Raw genomic sequence first — 14,574 nt, forward strand, 5'->3', positions numbered from 1 at the left:
TCAAACGTCTTCAAACGAATTCTATGCTTGTATCCGCATTGTGAGGGTGCAACGACCACGAAGAGGGAGCCAGTTTTTCTTCTTCAATACTTGTGCAAATGTGAAATATAGGTTGGAAGTAGTTCATTGTTATGAGCGCTAAAGATGTGTCTTCACACAATAAAGTAATCGGAAAAGTAACGATTACTTTTTTAAGTAATGTCCAATTACTTTTGCCGTCGAGTAATCAAGTAATCTAATCGAATACTTTTTAGCCAAGAGTAATAGTAATTGTAATCGATTACTTTTTTTTAGTAACGTGTACAAGACTGCATCTAAGGTTAAGAGCTTAAGAGCTTACTAAAGGTTCTGGGTGCTACGTACGAAGCTCGAGCCATTCTTTTTCCGAAGTGACTGCACCTCCTTCTAAAAAACCCTTCGCGAGCCCCCAAATTTTGAGAATTACAAAATTAGCAAAAAATAAAGGCACGCGGATACCTCTCTTGTTTTGAGACCAGAATTCAAGTCTCTAGAATTTGCAAGAGTTAGCGGCCACGAACAAGTTCCTATGCGTAATTTACGAATAATTGGGATTCCAAAAATAAAAAGGTTTTACGCATGCAGCGTTTAAAACAATAGAGAGGACAAATTGTGCGATTCCCTTAAAACCATTTTCGATGGTTGGAGTTTTGTTGCTACAACTGTCGGGTGACGTCGAGCTGAACCCAGGCCCCATGACGAAAGCTGAACAGATGACCAAAATGGAAACTATGCTCGAAGGGTTAACAGTCAGTATGGCCAATGCTACGATTAAGCTTTCTAACATAGAGATTAAACAAGAAGGATTTGTCAAGTCCATGTCCGCATCATTCATGATAGAGTTAGACGTCTCGTATTGCCTAATCGCTTCTTCAACCTTATCAGAACCCGTCAAAATGTTCATTGACACAAAAAGAGCTCCTCATATCTTCAGCAGTGCTCTTTGTAGCACCCACATTTTTAGGTGGTTTTGAATTGTCCCACTCAGTAGAAAAGGACTGGAGAATATCCTGAAAGGGACTCTGGTCTTTCGCCATTCCTGTAAGCTTCCTGTTATGTATCCCAGGCAAGGACTCAAGCTCGGTGCAGACAAGCGTCCGGACAACACTGTAGTCCGGACGTTACTTTAATGGCGCCTGGAATGCCCGTCTCGTGGCCCCGAAAACCGTGCACCAGTCCCGTGCTCTTGAAAGAGCGTGAGTCCGCTCACGCTATATCCTGGCCACCCGGCCGGTACATTACACTTTTCCCTCACTTAGTTGCGACTCCTAATCTTTCAGGTGGTCTTCCCACACGGTTGCTGGTGCGTTGGTGTGTTTCACTACGCGCGGGCTCCGGCCTCGGAGGCGTACGTGATGTCTCTGGCTTCTGAGCAGTGTTGGAGGTAACGCGTTACTAGTAACGACGTTACTGGTAACGCGTTACATTTTTCGCTAACGCAGTAACGTACTCGTTAGTATTCTGAATTACTAACGAGTAAAGTATTTTCGTTACTTTTTTACGGTATCGGCTGTCAAATTTCGTTACTCGTTACTTTTGTCCAAAACTGGTGAAATACATTAGGCATTTGGGAAAAGGTCACGACGCGTGATCTAACGTTTAGAATAGCAATCTTGTGCATAAAACTGGAGACGTTAGGGGAACTAAATTTAAGTCACTAAGCTCAATGGAGGGTTTGGCTTCTCTGCTCGAGCACACAATGCCCAGGGAATGCCGTATCTTGCTGCTAAGATTTCTGAAACTTCGATTTCCTAAAACGGTCGTTTCCACTTATCCATCCATCTCAAAATCCTGCACCAGCTTATCGCTGAACGAAACCAGCATCCGTCACAGTAGACTTAAAAAAAAGGAACCTTTTTGACTAAAAGAGACTTAAAAGGCGACACTGTCTCGCTTCTTGAAGGGGAAAAAACTTTCGGCTACAAGCTAAGTCCGTTCGTCCTCCTTTTATTTTTTTTTTTATTTTTTTCACAGTGTCGTCACTTACAAGGCTTGAACGAACTAGGGAGCCTTCATGTGCGATAATCCGTGGGCTTATAACCCTCCCGGAAACAAGCACGTTATCTCACAAGTTCGGAGCAGCGTTGTGGAACCCACGGAGGGAGGATTAGCATTTCCCCCTTCGGATGGGAGGGCCGATGGACACAAAGGCCACTTTCCGGCGCACGGGGAAAGAATGAGGAACAAAATGGCGATGGACGAGGGTGTGGGAAAGGAAACAGGCAGTTGGCATCACCCTATGCGAAGCGCACATGGAGGCACACTAGTCTTTACTTCCCTAAGGTCATAATAAAAAAATTAAAAAGTATTAAACCTGAAAAAAAAAAAACGTACAAACACAAAATCTTTTTTTTTTTTTTTCTCGCAGAAAAACTAAGAGTTACTGCTGGTAAGAAGCAACAAGTGAATATAGGCCCCTTTCAAAAAATCTGGCAACAGCGAAAATCCGCTGAACGAGTCCAACAACATTGGGCGGCCGGCGCCATTGGGAAGGACTCCGTTGCGGCCGGCATAGTTATTTTGACTGTAGCGTTCTTGTTTCGTCGATCCCTTCGCCTCTGTGTGGCTGCAAATAGCGTTTTCCCGATCACGGGTTGGATAAACAACCTTTCCCAGCTCCCAGCCGTTAAAGGTGATGAGGTATATCGCTTCTTCAAGAACCGATCGGACTCGCAACGACAATTCGACAGAAGTCACAACTTCCTCGTTGAGGGGTTCGTGGTCGCCGCCTCCATAAAGACCAACTACTCAAGAAAAAAGTAATTACTAAGATTTTTGTAGTTACAACATCAAACATGTGTTAATATGCATCAGAAAATGATAGGAACCGGTTATAATTTACGGGCTGTAGTTAGAGGTCGCCAGTACTCTCCGGATGTGCGACGAAACAGGCGCAGGGGTCCCGCTTCGCTGTCGCTCGGACTGTCGAGCGATGGAGCACACCGCATTAAAGCGACGAGCGAGCGATCAAGGCGATGTGCGTCGTTTTCTAGAAATCCCCAACCAAGCAACGCGACAAGTGAGAGTGAAACATTTTCGTCGCTCGTAGCCCACTTTCGCCGCTTGTGCCGTCGCTCGACTCGTCACTCGTCAAATCGCTCAGATGCGATTCAGCCTTTAATAAAGAGAGTGGTCACGCGAGCATGAAACACCATCTTTACTTGCGCATGGTAGGGTGTGGAAATGTGTCAATGGGACTAGTAAAATATGTATTTGAGGTAAGTTTCAACTTGACACATTGAGCCACTTATTTTTGAATGTCTAAAAATTAAAGCTACAAAGCTACAATTAATGGCCCGTCAGAAATCAGCAACTGAGTATCAAGTTGAAGGTTGTCTCAAATACATACTTTACTTGTGCCATTTACTCAATAAAAATCTAAACCTCCACTTCAAGTACAAAACAAACTAAAAAAAAAAAAAAAAAAACGGACCTTTTGGGGGCATATTGTTTTTATTCTTTTCTACTTGGAATTAAGACTTAAAATTTCAATGCGCAAATTCAACCAGTAAAGGACGTATTCGACGCAAGTTCCTACTTGATAAGTCGAGTCCCTTTTTCTTGAGGGGGATTTTAGAGTTGAATTGTAGAGCAACAAATTTTGCAGTGAAGCAGAAGTTGCAAGCGCGTGCATGTTGCTTTGCATAAAGCACGCGCTGCACAGATGTCTGCGCTACAGGCAGGTTAAAGCGTCAGGTCGTATGGCTTCATGCGTACCTAACATATGCGGAGGGCAAGTTCGTCTGCTTCTTGCGCAGGGGGTAGCGGTGACGTCAGAACGCCGAGCCCTGATTGGGTGATCGCGACCCCCTATCTGAGCGTCGTCTGCTCCTTTGCAACGTCGTCTGCTCGCAACGTCGTCCGCGTCTGTCTTACCTTTCCTGCGACTTTCGGAAGGCCAGATTCACAAAACGATCTTACGCCAAAAATGTGCGTAAGACAGAACTTAAGAACAAATTCCTATTCACGAAACGGAATTTTCCTAAGTTTTGCGCAGGTTACGACGAAATCCTACGACAGCTCCGAAGCTCGCGTGGCCGACAGCGTGGCGGTCGCGACGACCCACGGATGTTTATTTTTCTACGTGTGCTTCTCACGCGTCCCGACTTCAAGCAGCAAGAAAAAAGTACTTGAAACAGACCACGACGAACAAGAACGCTGGATCCACAAACGCCCAGGAAAAGCTCCAACGGCCACGATTCCACCGAACGCGACCAAGCGAGCTTCGGCAGTTAGGCCTAGCAGGCACTCCGCGACTCGGCGACCGTCTGCCCACGACCGGCTGGTGTGCTGAATGGAACATGCCCGCGCGACACTTGTGAACCCTTCCCGTATTATACTTTGATCGCTGACCTCAATTTTAGATTAAGAGGTCAATTTCTTCCTCTTGTTATCTCCTTGTTTCCCGAGGCAACGGTGACTCTCGCCGGTGAAAAAGCGGTGAATCTCCGACAGACGGAGGAAAGGTAATCAGCCATCGCTTTGACTAGCAGACGTAAAGCAGACGACGTTGACTGCGCCAACTCGCCGACGCCGTTAAAGAATGAGGGGTCTCGCCGCACGAAAGGAGAGAAAAAGTATTTGGGAGGGAACTTGCGGACACTAACGCGATCACCTCTCGGTTCTTAGTAAACAAACCTCGGCGCCTCAGGACACCTCGCCACCTTTGAGTTCCCTCCTTGATGCGCGTCTGCTAGTTGTTAGACAAAAACAACGTACCGCTCGAGTTATTTCGTCTGCCCTCTCTGAAAGACGAAGTCGAGCTCGCTTGTAAAGTAGCAGGAAAGGTAAGACAGACACAGACGATGTTGCGAGCAGACGACGTTGCAAAGGAGCAGACGACGCTGAGATAGGGGGTCGCGATCAGCCAATCAGGGCTTGGCGTTCTGACGTCACCGCTACTTCCTCTCTCATGCGCAGAAGACGAAAATGAGCCCACTTGCGAGGCGTATAATTTACACGCGCAAGTTTGAAGCACCGCGAGCTCGTGCATACCTGAAGCTAGGCGCTTGCGAAGCTGTCACGTCCACAAGCGATACCACGAGCAACATTATATTTGTATTTGACGCTCTGATATCTTCAACGCTTTGATTTCTTCAACGCTTTGATTTCTTCAAACTAGCTGAAACTTGAAAACTCTACCTTTAAACGCAACAAAGTGAGATTAAAAACACCTGACTCAAACACCCAAGGAGCGTAGCGTATGAACGGTTCGTGTTTCGTTTTTGCACTTCAGCAGGGACACGTTTGCGCGGCTACGCCGCCGTCAACTGATAACGAGTACATTTACGAATCCGTACCTTAATGCCAGACTTGTCCAGATACCCACTCTGCTTACAGAGGGGTACGCAGCAGTACGTTGGCATCGTGGGCAGGAATTGACTAGCGTCTACGGCCTTGGTCTACGGCCAACGCAGCGTATGCAGCGGCGCGCACTATCCTGCAGTATGGCGGCTGCCACTAGTTGCTGTTGCGTACGACAGGTAGCGCTTTTTTCTCTGATGGGTCTATAACCAGTGTGCTGGTAACCGGTGTCCTGTTCCACATATTGAAGTAAATCAGTCCCTGAGACGTTTTGTGTGTTGTCCCCTTCTTCGTCCGTCGTCTCCGGTTTTCAAAAATGAGTCTGGTAAAAGTATGAACCGGACTGTTACTAAAACCGGCGTAAAGGTGATGGGTGTTGGTTGGCTGGTTGTGTTCCAGCAGCCCCCGTTCGCATGCTGTAGTTTATAAAAGCTGATTGACTACCATCTCCAACTCATTCTGCGTGTGAGATGTGTAGTAACTAGCGATAGATGGCGCCACGTCTCCCAGCGGTGCCGCGTTTTGAGCACGAGCGCGGAGCGCGCGCAATAAAAGATCATTCGTTCGAATCTCCATGCTGGCTGATGCGTAATGCTTCCTACATGGTGGCAGCGATTTAAGCCAAATTAGTTCGTAGCGGTTCAAAGAAACGAAACGACGCTGGACAGTAGGCCCGGAGAAGGTGGCGACCGCGAAGAACGCCAAAGTGAGCGAACGGCGACCACCATGACAAGCCTACTACCGCCGCCGAAACCGCTAGACATGGCAAGCGAACCCTGGAACGCATGGAAGAAGTGGCTAATGGAATTCGAGCTGTTTGCGGTAGCAACGCACCTGATGGACCAACCTGACAAAGTGCAAGCAGCAACACTTCTCGTCTGCATCGGAGAAGAAGGTAGGCGAATTTACACTACCTTCACATTCGATAACGAGGAAGACAGAGAGAAACTCGAGGTCCTGAAGAATAAGTTCGCGGCGCACATGAAGCCAGCGATCAACCTCACGTACCACGAATTCATCTTTGGGAAAAGAGACCAAAAGGAAGGTGAGAAGTTTGATGAGTGGTTGACGGAACTGAGGGTGCTTGTACGCAACTGCGAGTACGGCGACGTCGAAGAACGTATGCTAAGAAGCCGAATAATACTCGGAACTAAAGACCGACAGTTGCAGCAGAAACTGATTAACGACAATCCTACCTTTGACAAAGTCCTGGAGATATGCCGAACAAGGGAACGAACTGAAGAACAGTTCAACGAAATCCACGCAAAGGACGAGCGACACGAGGACCCACTGACAGTAAAGGTGCTTAGAAGATCAGACCAAGCCACGTGCCACCGTTGCGGCTTTGTTCATCGCGCAAGCACGTGCCCAGCTACTGGAAAACAGTGCCTTAGTTGTGGCGAGCTAGGCCACTTTGCAAAATGCTGCAAGAGCGAGACCCACACACCAGACAGCCGTCACCAACGCCAGTCGAAAAAAGGACGAAAATTTGATCCCAAAGTACGACAAGTAGAGCGCGAGGATACGGACGACAGCGATGAAGATTATCTGCTGTGCCATTTAACCGTAGATAAGATAGAGAAAGAAGACCGATGGAGCGAGACAGTCACAATAGAAAAAGATAGCGTACGCTGCAAGCTCGACACCGGGGCTAATTGCTCAGTCATCCCAGAAAGACTGATCCGTCTAATATCAAACAAAAAAGTCCAGAAGTGCGATACCACACTATCATCGTTTTTTGGCCACAAGAAAAAAGCATGTGGAAGAACAACACTGACAGTGTCGAATGGAGCCAGAGCTGTCCAGGAGGAGTTGTTTGTGGTCAAGGAAGAGGTACCGGTGACGTTGGGAGGAGAACTGAGTGAAAAACTTGGAATGATCAAGCGTCTGGCTTCTGTGTCAAGAGAACACGAAGACACAAATGCAGCAGATACAAATCTTTGTGACCCTGCCGGACCATACGCAGACGTTTTCAGCGGACTGGGAAAGGTCAAGGGATTTGTGTACAACATGAAGGTGAAGCCAGGTTCACAAGGCGTCGTTCGCCCAGCCAGGAAGGTGCCTGTGGCACTGCAAGAAATGGTCAAGTGCGAACTTCAAAGAATGGAGAACCAGGAAGTTCTGACAAAAGTAAAAGAACCGACAGAATGGGCCAGTTTCATGGTAGTTGTCGCAAAGAAGGACAAAGTGCGCATCTGCATGGACCCAGTTGACTTGAATCGAGCCCTGAGGAGAGAACACTACCCGATGACGACAATGGACGACATTGCCGTTCGAATCGCGGGAGCGAAAGTGTTCTCTGCGCTAGACGCATCCTCGGGATTCTGGCAGATCGAACTTGATGAAGAGAGTTCAAAGTTGTGCACCATGAGTACTCCGTATGGAAGGTACAGGTTTAAGAGAATGCCCTTCGGAATAAGCACAGCACCTGAAGTTTTTCAGCGTGTAATGAACGAAGTACTAGATGGACTCACCGGAACAGCAGTCGTGATGGACGACGTATTGGTGTGGGGAAAGACTCGCCAGGAACATGACGAGAATCTGCGACACTTGCTCCAACGCTGCCGTGAAGTGAATCTACGACTTAACCCAAAGAAGATCCAATTCGCAAAGACAGAAGTCCGCTACCTCGGACAAGTGCTGACTGGAGATGGAGTTGCTGTTGACCAAGAGAGAATCAAAGCCATACTGGAGGTCAATGAACCGAAAGATCGCAAGGAACTTCGAACATTTCTCGGAATGATCACCTACTTGTCGAGCTTCATACCACGACTTTCAGAGCGTGCGGCACCACTACGAGAACTGCTGAAAAAAGAGATTGCATGGGTATGGACGGTAGATCAACAAAGAAGTTTCGAAGACCTGCGAGACGCTTTGACGAAGGCACCAGTGCTGGCTTACTACACTGCAGAAAAGCCGATTACGCTGTCAGTCGACGCAAGCCAATACGGAGTAGGGGCCGTTATCACCCAGGACAGAAGACCAATAGCGTACTCATCGAGATCTTTGACAGCCGCACAAATGAAATATGCGCAGATTGAGAAAGAGATGCTGGCCATTGTTCATGGTTGCAGCAAGTTCCACCATTACATATTCGGCCAACCAAACGTTACAGTAGAATCCGACCACAGGCCGTTACAGGCTATTTTCATGAAACCGTTGCATCAGTGCCCGATGAGACTGCAGCGGATGAAGATGGCTCTCCAAAGATACTCATTGGAAGTAAAATTCATACCTGGAAAAGACTTGCAGTTAGCGGACGCACTGTCACGGTTTCCCACGAAGGAAACAATGCAAGAAGAAGAAGAGAAATTTCAAGTCAACTCACTGGAGCACATATCTGTCACACAAGATCGGCTAAATGAAATAAGAGACGCAACTGCAGCCGATGTCCAGATGCGTCTACTGCGCGAGTATGCACAGACGTCATGGCCCGAGCAGAAAGAGCAAGTTCCTCAACTCGGAAGGCCATTCTGGTCCTACAGAGAGGAGATCCACGAGGAAGACGGCCTTGTGCTGCGGTCAAACAAGATAATAATTCCAACGGCCATCAGATCCAAGATTCTCAACTTGCTCCACACGGCACACGCGGGCAAAGACAAAATGAAGAGAAGAGCCCGAGAAATTTTGTTCTGGCCCGGAATCAACGCTGACATTGACCGCGAACATGACAAATGCAGCAAATGCGAGAAGTACAAATCAAGAAACGCCAAGATGCCACTCCTCAGCCACGCACTGCCAACGCTTCCTTGGCAGTTGGTCGGGACCGATTTCTTCACTCATGAAGGAAAAGACTACATAATCCTGGTGGATTTTTACTCATTTTATTTTGAGGTAGAAGAAATGAAAAGTACCACAGCTTCCAAAGTCAAAGAGTTCTGCCTTAAGGTATTCGCAACACATGAACTGCCGTTGAAACTTATAAGCGACAATGGCCCACCATTTGGCAGCCAGGAGTTCAAGCAGTTCTTGGAAAACCTGAAGATAGAACAAGTTACGTCAAGCCCTTACCACGCTCGATCAAATGGCATGGCTGAACGAGCCGTGAGACAGGCCAAACAACTCTTGCGAAAGAGTGCCAACACTGAGGAGTTTTACCGCTCCCTCCTTGAGTGGCGCAACACTCCATGAGACGATGTCCTCCAATCGCCAGTACAGAGACTGATGAGCCGACACACAAGAACACTGTTACCTGCGCGATCGGAACATTACCTGCCGGCTGTTGTGCCACCCAAGGCTGTCACACGTCGTCTCACAGAAATAAGGCGGCAACAGAAGGCGAACTACGATAGAAGCTCAAGAACACTGCCAGACATTGACACGGGTTCTACAGTCACCGTCTACAACACCCTGCGGCGCACATGGTCACCTGCCATAGTCGTGGGACATCCAGTGCCGAGGTCCTACGACATTTTAACCCCAGGGGGTCGGGTCCACCGAAGAACCCGTGAACACTTACGAACGGCGACGGATTCTCGACGAGAGCTGACCTCCACGGGGAAAGACACAGCCTGCACGGAACAGAGTCCCAGTGACTTTAACCAGAGTCAGCCTCACCCGGGACCGCGGCCGCGAAGAGGAACAAGGAAAAGAAGGCCACCACAACGATACCCCAACCATGTTGATGGTGACGCTCTACGCTGACTTTTCCAAAGAAAAGAGATGTAGTAACTAGCGATAGATGGCGCCACGTCTCCCAGCGGTGCCGCGTTTTGAGCACGAGCGCGGAGCGCGCGCAATAAAAGATCATTCGTTCGAATCTCCATGCTGGCTGATGCGTAATGCTTCCTACAAGATGGACATGAATAACGAGACCCCGTCGCCATGGCCAGGACTGAAGGAGATGTATCAGCTAAAGGAGACGGATTCAGATAATTTACAGTTTCAATGCCTACTGTGCATGCCAAAAATTAAGCTGCTTCGCGCATCAAAGACGTCTAGTTCCAACTTGAAAAAGCACATCAAGGTGAGTATGTTTCTCGATTATAATTAGTTATGATTAAACTTTCTAACATAGAGAGTAAACAAGAAGGATTTGAACAGAAAATAAAAGCTTGACAACTTAATTAAATGTAATGACCACTTTGAAAAGCGTGTTGGGGATTTTGAAGATCAAAACAAAAGGATAGAGGAGCATATCGATGACCTCGAAAACCACAGCCGCCGGTGTAATCATGTGTTTTACGGCGTACCCGATGGAAAGCGCAATGAATCCTGGGAGAAATCAAAGAACCATGTGGTACAAGTTTGTAATGAAAGCATGAAAATCAATCCTACTACGATTCAGAGGGCGCACAGAATTGGTTACTTTAAAGATGGTTTCAAAAGACCAGTTAAAGGAAGCTTTATGTCTTTGGACAGAAAGGAAGATATTTTACACTCTGGATTTAAGTTAAAGAACACCGACTTTAGTGTATCCGAAGATTTCAGTAATTCACTTCGCGAAAAAAGACGTAACCTCTGGAACGACTCTAAGCAAATACGGCAAGATAAGAGCAACAAAGTGCATCTTTCATATGATAAGCTAGTTGTCAACGGTGACGTGCTTATCGGGGACGCTGAGCGAAAGGGGGCAGTCTCTGTCTGTAGAAAGAGAAGTATAAGGCCACAACAATGACGCAGCCCTTTGACCACAAATGTTCAAAGTCCATCAACATCGTCGGACGTTCTTTCCACTGTATTGTTGCTAAACTGTCGTAGCCTTCAAAATAAAGTAGATGATTTCTTTTGCCTTGTAGAATCAATAAAGCCAAGTATTATCATGAGCACTGAGTCATGGCTCGATGAATCCGTGCTGGACAGTGAAGTATTTCCTGGTGGCTTCCCTTTCTGCCGTAAAGATCAACACGCACACCGCGGAGAGGTGTTTTTATTAATAGACGCAGGATGGACAAGCAGGCAGCTTCTTCTACTTCACAATAACACAGAGTCCATTTAGTGTCGAGTTCAACTATCCAAAGGGGGCACTCTAGTCTTGGGCACCTTCTATCGTCCCCCAACCATAAACGACATAGATAAGCTTACCCATGTACTATCTTCGATTCCTGATAGCTCTGTTATTATAAGAGGCGACTTTAATCTTCCTAACGTCGATTGGACGAGTACATTCTTTTGCAACGATAACTCTAGTTTGTATAAGGGTTTTAACGACCTTATTATCTCGTTTTCTCCTAACAACAATTTGCTCCCTCACCAACAAGAAAAAATTCAATTTTAAATTTGTTATTGACCAATAACCCAAGCCTTATGTCTAATGTCACTGTAATCCCTGGTATTGGCGACCACAGTGCCGTTATTTGTGATTTATTAATAAGAGTTATAAGACGGCAATGCTGACAGGAAAAATGATACTGTACGAGAAAGGTGGCTTCGAAAATATTTCTCATGAACTTTCAGTTTATTTTACTCACTTTTTAAACTTGAGCGTGAAGAGTGATGTTGAACATTTGTGGGACGTTCTCAAAGAAAAGATTCAGGTACTCGTGAGCTCTTACATACCATTCAGAATTTATAAGGGAAATAAGAGACATAAACCATGGATTACTCTTCCAATTCGAAAACAAATAAAGCGCAAACGTCGAGCTTTTAAGAAGTATCGTACAAATCCGTCTGATAGTGCTAGGCAAAAGCTCGAAGAAATATCCAGAGACCTCAAAAGAAATATAAAAGAAAACAAAAGGACCTTTTATGACTCTCTTTTAGATAAACTCAAGAATGATCCTTAAGAGTTCTGGAAGTTTGTGAAAGTAAATGAAAAAAAAGATTCCTCTGTTCCTGGTTTGTTGCAAATTAGCAAGTTAATAGACAGTAACTTGGCAAAGGCAGCATATTTCAATTAATATTTTAAGTCCTTTTCTTCGCTTCCTGCACCTAACTATGTCCGTCCTTTGTCAGACCGGACCACAGGGGGGGGGGGGGGGGTTACGGCCGAAGTGAACATCGCAGTAGATGGTATTAAAGGGGCCCTGCAATCATATTTAAGCGTCCACCTTTTTTGCGGTTTCCACGTCTCTTGGGGTTCGGGCAAGCCAGCAGGCACGGAGAGAGTAACTAAATATCAGTGCGTCATATTTTAACCGGACGACGCGGGAACCTCCTCCACCGACCAGGGCGACCCACGGTACCAAAAGCGCGCAAAATCTGACGTCTTTGGTCCTCGGCTTACTACTGGTCAGAGCCCCTAAAAGCTTTTTTTTAGTCGAAATACACAATATAAGTGGCGCGAACCGTTTCAATTATTTATAAAAGTAGTTTTTGTTCAGTATTTTTGATCAAAAAAGAAACGAATGCAGTTCACAAAGTACGGAAACAAGAAATGACCCGTCGACATACCCGCCACCAAGCGGTGGAAAAGGCGGCGCATACTAGAAAAGAGTAGTGGGATCAGGCGCCGACACGGAAAGATCCCGGATGTACGCGACGGCGCTGCGGTCGTTTTGGGCAGGAGCATCCGACCGGCTCCGAGCGTTCCGAAGGCCTTCGGCGGGAAGCTTTGTGTTGCGTTTTGGCCATTTCGCGGTGTGGCAGCGCAAAGTAACTCCCATTCTAAACTGATATTTACCCCGTGTTTGCTGTCGTTTCTGGCCAATGAAGTGTCATGCCGAATTAGCCTTTAATCGCGCAGCAAATGCGATGAGAGCCGCTCTGGCTGCCCGCTGCATACATCCTATCCCGAACACGCTTCAATGGCGCCCTCTCGCGCCGTCGACTCGGAGTGCGGCAGCCGTGAGCGCTCGATGAGCCCACTACCCTTCCTCTAGTTCACGGCCACTCTCAAGCAACCAAGGACGTCATGAGGGAGGTTATTTTTTGCTTGTTTTTGTAATTTTAATTTGCCTATAACTTCTAAAATAAAGGGAATTTCGAGAAAAGAAAAGTTTCAGTAAGTTACTACGTTCAGTGCGCTCAGGTTCGGTGCAAATAAAAAATTAGTAAAAAGGTCATTGCAGGGCCCCTTTAAGGCCTTATTACCAGACATTGACACGTCAAAAACGTACTGACCAGACGAAATTTCACCCGTAATTTTCACGACTGTAGAGAAGAAATAGCGCAGTACCTTCAAGTAAGTTCTACAAACTCATTAAACACTGGTTTAGTTCCGACTGACTGGAAAATAGCAAATGTAACTCCAATTTTTAGGTCTGGGTCGAAAAATCTAGTTGAAAATTACCGCCCGGTTTCACTCTCGTGCATTGCTTCCAAGATATTTGAACACATTTTATATAGTTCAATATATAGTTTCCTATACTCTGGTCACTTCTTTTCTTTCTGCCAGCACGGCTTTCGTCGAGGTTATTCATGTGCTACACAGCTTGCAGATTTTACCCATTTCGTTTCAAGTATCATAGACAACATAGAGAGTGTTGATTGTGTATTCTTGGACTTCCACAAAGCGTTTTGACACCGTGCCACATCATCTATTGTTAAACAAACTTTTATCTCTGGGCATCAACGAGAAAATCGTCAGCACCACACTCGGTGCTGACGATTTCGTCAGTACCACACTTTGCTCGCGATCTTTCCGATCGCGAGCAAAGTGTGGTACTTAATGGTAAAATATCTTCACCATTAATTGTGACCTCCGGAGTACCACAGGGAAGCGTGTTGGAGACCTTGCTACTTCTTAAATTCATTAACATTATTTGGGAGAACATACAGTCTCATATTAAGTTATTCGCGGACGACTGCATAGTATATAGGATTATTGAAAATGGCGTGGACGGCAGTGTGCTTCAAAACTATTTCAATGTGCTTGAAGGCGGGTGTGACCGTTGGGAAATGAGCTTAACTATCTCCAAGTGTAAACACATGTGTTTTTATCTCAGTACATCTTCCCCGACCGAATACAAGCTGAAAAATGTGATACTTGACCGTGTAAAACATTAAAAGTACCTGGGAGCTTATTTGTCTTCAATTTTGAAGTGGAATGATCACGTGGATAACACTGTCGCTAAGGCTAGTAAAGTGTTTTTTTGTTCGCAGGAATTTTAAAAATACGCCTCGAAGTGCCAAACAAACATTATATTTCTTTTCATTCGACCAATTTTAGAATATGTTTGTGTCATCTGGGATCCGCCACAAAGTTACCTTGAACAAAAACGGGACGGGTTCAAAACCAGGCATTACGGTACATTCCAGGTGACTACAACCCTTATGCAAGTTGTAAAAAAATGAAAAACTGTTTAGGTTGGGATTCACTCAAAGAGCGTAGAAAGTGCTTGAGATTGAAATTCTTTCACAGCATATATTACA

General features: G+C 46.2%; 1 pseudogene; it reads left to right on the top strand.

Annotated features, from left to right (window-relative positions):
• The first annotated feature begins 656 nt into the window (after positions 1-656).
• On the top strand, positions 657-10,939 carry LOC120843256 (annotated as a pseudogene).
• Positions 10,940-14,574: the final 3,635 nt, after the last annotated feature.

This window comes from Ixodes scapularis, unplaced genomic scaffold (genome assembly GCF_016920785.2).
Source record: "Ixodes scapularis isolate PalLabHiFi unplaced genomic scaffold, ASM1692078v2 PGA_scaffold5__190_contigs__length_132052651, whole genome shotgun sequence".
Lineage (NCBI taxonomy): Eukaryota > Metazoa > Arthropoda > Arachnida > Ixodida > Ixodidae > Ixodes > Ixodes scapularis.